At 42.1% G+C, this 6,000-nt stretch overlaps 1 long non-coding RNA gene across 1 annotated transcript in view; it reads left to right on the forward strand.

Annotated features, from left to right (window-relative positions):
* LOC143787807 (uncharacterized) overlaps positions 1-4,889 on the forward strand; it is a 42,314-nt gene extending 37,425 nt beyond the window's left edge. The window contains exon 3 of the long non-coding RNA XR_013218474.1: positions 4,800-4,889. This is a non-coding gene — a long non-coding RNA (uncharacterized LOC143787807). The remainder of the gene's footprint in view (positions 1-4,799) is intronic.
* The last annotated feature ends 1,111 nt before the right edge of the window (positions 4,890-6,000 follow it).

A 6,000-nucleotide genomic window follows, 5' to 3' on the forward strand; every position in this document is an offset into this window, starting at 1 on the left:
TGGCAATACTACATATGTGCATTTTTTTAAATATTTTTATTTTCTAAGGGGGAAAAGTGGGTTGACTTGAACTTTTTGCTTTTTTTGATTTTGTCATTTTTTTAAACATTTTTTTTTTACTTTTTACTGTTACTCATAGTCTCCTTAGGGGACTTGAAGATGCGATTGCTGGATCGCTTATTCTGTATACAGCGATGCCACAGCATCACTGCATATAGCAGAAATCACAGTCTCCTTTGAAGCTTGCCCAAAACATATGCCTTATCATCCTGTTTTTGAATAATAATCTGAATGGTCTTACCTCATTGCAAAGGCATTCATCTTAACTAGCGAAGATGTTCCTCCTTCACCACAGGAGTCTGACGGGAGCATTTTAACTCACCCACTGAGTTAACCAACTCACCACTTAGTTCAATAATGTACCAGTTCTATTATTTCAGTCCAGAAATACTTATACTTATTCAACGAGTCCATTTTCTGACTTCAACCAGAAGGATACACTGGTCTTGGAAAATTTTCACTAGATCTGGTATAACCATACCTGCCACCCCAATTAGAAGGATAGACTATGATGTTGATGGTTTATTAGCTCCATACTGGCTAGTCCAGCTAACACCTCCATTAGGCCTGTCCCACACGTCCAGATAATTCCGGTACCGGAAAAATCGGTACCGGAGTTATCCGTGTCCGTGTGTCCGTGAGCTCACGTGGCACATCAGTGTGGCACAAGTGCAGCAGCTGTGTGTCGCCCGTGTGCCGACTGGGTACCACACGGACCGTGCTGGAGACAGCGCTACATTAAGCGCTGTCTTCAGCGTGGTGCTGAAGCCACCATTCATCCCTTCTCTCTAGCAGCGTTCGCAGGGGAGAAGGAATGAAAAATCATTGGTTTTTTTTGGTTAAAATAAACTTTCCGGCAACCTTCCCCCTCCCACCCCCTGTGCCCCCGGCCGCTGTTAGTAAAATACTCACCCGGCTCCCTCGACGCTTCCTGTCCACGCCGCAGCTTCTTCCTGTATGAGCGGTCACGTGGTACCGCTTATTACAGTGTTGAATATGCGGCTCCACCTCCCATAGGGGTGGAGCCGCATATTCATCACTGTAATGAGCGGTACCACGTGACCGCTCATACACGACAAGCTGCGGCGCGGACAGGAAGCGTCGAGGGAGCAGGGTGGAGCCGGGTGAGTATTTTACTAACAGCGGCCGAGGGCACAGGGGGTGGGAGGGGGGAGGTTGCCGGAAAGTTTATTTTAACCAAAAAAAAACAAAAAAAATGATTTTTCATATCTTCTCTCCAGCGAACGCTGCTGGAGAGAAGAAATGAATGGCGGCTTCAGCACCACGCTGGGGGGACAGCGCTTACTGTAGCGCTGTCTCCTGCATGGCACACGGACTGCACACGGACAGCATCCGTGTGCGCTACGTGTTTTACATGGACCCATTGACTTTAATGGGTCAGTGTGATCTGTGCGCTCCCACGAACACTGACATGTCTCCGTGTTTTGCACGCGGACACGCGGTCCGCGAAAACACGCTGACATGTGCAGAGACACATTGATTTTAATGTGTCTACGTGTGTCAGTGTCTCCGGTACGTGAGAAAACTGACACCTCACGTACCGGAATCACTGACGTGTGAAACTGGCCTTAGTAATGCTATTGACTGATAGTGGGAGTCAGAGCTTCAGAGGTTTAAATAGCTGACTGCTTCACTCAGGAGTGATAAAATGTAGACTAAAATTTATCTGAATTTACCCAAAGTAATCCCTTAAAAAGCAGCACCAACAGTCCCAGGGGAACAAATAGGACTTGCGCCGTCATGTGTCGCAAGCAATAAAGGTATGCCACTGCCCAGCGGCCAAAGCAGAAACAAAGGACGCACAAATTGGCACAGATGCTACTTGCTGATCAGAGTTCGGGTAGCATAAATCTGATGAATGGTTCCCTTTATTGTTCCCCAAGTTAATTACTTGGTAAGAGGAAGACAAGTTATCTGAAGATTCTTTTAAGCAAGCAGTAAAATGCTAATATAATTAGGTAAAGCCCCATTTGAAGGGCAAATCAAAGAGATTTTCTGATTAAATTTGTAACTCTGGTCTTCAGCTTCCAGGAGAACAGAAGATCAATACTGTACACTAATAAAGATGATTATAAAAAGACACTGGGTGGTGAGTTTCCAGTAGTTGAAGCACCTGGAGGATAATGACATTTGCATTCTGAAAGTGAAGACAATCAGATGTCAAGGTTAGGAATGACCGAATGACCTATGATGGTATTTAAGGACAAGAAGAAGTCCCCAATTGTTTCCCATCATTTCAATCGTGTTTCAGGAGGAAACTCTGAAAGAAAAAAATTAGAAACTGTTTCCTACAGTTAATATTCTGCATATGCTTATGTATTTCAGTGTTGCTTTTATGATATGATATGAAATGATATGATATAGTATTGTCATGTTGGACGCTATTCACACTAGGGCGTCCGACAGACAGCGGTAATTCCGCATTCGTCCACTATGCGCTCAGTGGCGCTGGCTAGATTTCATCTAGGTTGTCCGGGGTTAATCTAGCTGGTACTCGGATTGGAGGCTGGATCTCGCCCACTGCCTTTAAATAGTTCTGCTGAACTTTGGGCATCACCGATTATAGCTTGTGTCTTGTGCCTGGTGATCTCGGTCTGGAGTGGTGGTCTAGGAGAGGAAATATCGTGTCTGGTGGTGTATTATCCTTCGTCATATTTCTCCTTCCTATATTTGTATTTGTTTTGCCCTGTGCACATTATAGTGTTTTCCTGTGTGTCTGCTTTCTGTAGGGGTTGGTGTGTGGTCTTATCACTGGGTGGCAGGTGGAGGCTTCAGCTTAGTACTGAAACAGGACTCAGGGTCAGGCCTGGTGGCCCAGACATGCACACCTTCAGTGTAAACTCTGGGAGAGGGACAGACAGGGTTTCCCTAGTCTGAGGGATATTGCAGGGGCCCGGGTAATCAGTTGTAGTCTACCCAGTACCCCAGTGACAAGTATGAAGTGATGCTGTATTAAACTGGCTGCATACACAAGCAAATACTGGTATATTGATTGCCACTTTGCTAGTGTGTACGTCATGCAATTTATATATACTGTATGTCCCAGCTTTAAAGCGTGTGCTGACCCGCAATATTGTGTACATTTGGTGAACAAAGAAATGTACACTTGTAGATAATTCCAAGTATCTGAATTTGAATGAATTGTTATTTTTAGGTTTTATATGCTGTAAATATACTCTAGGTTAAAGAAATCTGTCACGAGCCAAGACGATCAACCCCTTCAAACTGCTTATATTGTCATGTAGCTCATTGAAAGATAAGCTTACGTGCTCAGGTAACGTGTTATCTGAGCATGCTTAGGTGTTATCCGAGTATCTTGGGAGTGCTTGAATAATATGTTTGAGTCCTCATGGCTGCATGTTTTGCGGCTGTTAGGGAATCCCTGCATGTGTTCCGGTTGTCTAGCAAATGGGCAATCCCATCATGTTGTGCTGCTGTCTAACAGCCACGAATCATGAGCACTTCCAAGATACTCGGATATCATCTGAGAATGTTAACGCATCACTATTTATTAACCCTTCAGGTGCTTCGCAGAAATTAAAGCAATGTAGAAGGAAAAAGAAAAACTTAACTTTTTCACACAAAAATGTTCCTTTAGCCTCAAAGGTTGCATTTTCACAGGGGTAACAGGAAAAAATAGACCATAAAATTTGACTTTTGGATAATTTGTTGAAATAGATAGTGGATGCCCTGACGCATTCGCAGAACCCCTGATGTGTCTTAAACAATGGAAACACCACGCAAATGACACCATTTTGGAAACTACACCCCTCTAGGAATTTACCTAGAGTTGTGGTGAGCATCTGAGTACACAGATATCCCATATGTGGTGTGAGCATCTGAGTACACAGATATCCCATATGTGTTGTGAGCATCTGAGTACACTGATATCCCATACGTGGTGTATAATTACGGCGTGGGCTGGATTGGAAGAACACCATTTGATTTTTGAAGCACAAAATTGTCTGTAATAGATATCGAAAGCCATATCGCGTTTGCAGGACCTAAACAGTTGAACCCCCAAAAAGGTGACCCCATTTAGGAAATTACACCCCTCAAGCGATTTAGTTATTGGTGTGGTGAGGACCTTGAACCAGCAGTTACCTCACAAAATTTTATTCAGTGGAGCCGTGAAAAAAAAAAATCTAATTTTTCCCACAAAAAGTTTGTTTAGCCCAAAATTGTTCGTTTTCACAAAGGTAGCAGGAGAAATGAAGCATGTAATTTGCTGTGCAATTTCTCCTGAGTACACTGATGCCACATATGTGGGGGGAAAAACTGTTTGGGCACATGGCAGGGCTCAAGTGGAAGTACTGCTATTTGAATTTTCGAGTGCAGATTTGTGAGGAATAGGCTGCAGGTGCCATGCTGAATTTGAAGAACCGCTATGGTGCCAAAACAGCAAAAACAACCTCACAGTGTTCACAGTGATCTAATTGAGGTCACGACAGTTAATCGTTCTGGCTCACAGTGAAATGCTAGTGGGAACGTAGCCTCAATGCCATGCGGTAACCTTGATGACGTCACTGCTAGTCACTGAAGCTGGGCTCACAGCACCTCATTATCCCATGGTTTTTAGACTTAATGATTGCATCATGTCACCATTCATGTTTTAAACCAGTTATCACAGAGATGAATTACAGCGTTAGACAGTATGACTTTTCTTCATTTCGGACATGTGAAGGATATGGTTGTTTATTATTTTTCTTTTATTACAGGAGACAAGGACATTAATTGAATGGGCATAAGGTGAGTATCATGGTTGTTTATTTCATGTTTTTTTACAGGTGACAAGTGCTTCAATTAAATAGGCTTAAGGTGAGTATACCAGCGTTATTTTATTTTTATTTCAAATAAAGGAGTCTGTGTCTTTTTAACAATTTAAGTATGGGGCTGACTGTTCAGGTTCACCCATCTTTACTTACTCATATTAGCTTATAAATCAGATGAGTGCTATCCGATAGAAAATCAGATTGCACTCAGACCAATGTTATTCAATGAAGCAGTGCAGATCTGCATATATTTTTTCTAAGCTGTAATCGGCATGAGAAAATAAAAGAGAAGCATGTTTTAATTTTCCTCTGAAATATGCTGGGTGTGAGAAAAAAAATGCTTGCCATCAGAATGGCATCTGATTTTTATGGATTACAATTCTGTAGCATAGGAAAATGTAATTGGTCATGTACAACATTAATAGCTACTGATTAAAAAGAAAAACTAGATCGTATACGGATAGCACATGGATGACAAGTGAGAAAAAATTGTCCCAATTTTCTGGACAAGAATGGGACAGATTTTTATATACTAGTGTGAGCGTACCCTTAGGCCACATTCACACTTTCAGTATTTGGTCAGTATTTTACATCAATATTTGAAGCCAAAACCAGGAGTGGGTGATAAATACAGAAGTGGTGACGTGTTTCTATTATACTTTTCCTCTGATTGTTCCACTCTTGGTTTTGGCTTACAAATACTGAGGTAAAATACTGACCAAATACTGAATGCTTACACTGACAGAATGTCTTTTACGCCATGCAGACATAACATAGCTGGCTGACCCGGAGTTCATCCTATGATCATGGTTGCCATTGCAATGATCGGCAGCTGGCGATGATGTTGCAGAGTTGCCAATCATGTGGGAAAGGAAGCCTCCTCCCTCTCCCAGCCTACATCATGTGCAAAATTATTAGGCAGTTTGTAGTTTTAATGATTCATTATATTATTGAACAACTGCAGAGCTCTCGATCAATTCTAAAGGTTAATAAAACGGATTATTTAAAAAATTATAAGTGAGGCTTTGTCTTTCTTAGGAGAATATATGCATGTGTAGGATTATCGGACAACTGAGTGTGTAAAATTATAAAACAGGTAAAGTGGGAATGAGAACCAAAAATCGTAGTGACATTTGAGGCCTTGTCC

The sequence above is a fragment of the Ranitomeya variabilis genome, chromosome 8 (genome assembly GCF_051348905.1).
Source record: "Ranitomeya variabilis isolate aRanVar5 chromosome 8, aRanVar5.hap1, whole genome shotgun sequence".
Taxonomy (NCBI): Eukaryota; Metazoa; Chordata; class Amphibia; order Anura; family Dendrobatidae; genus Ranitomeya; species Ranitomeya variabilis.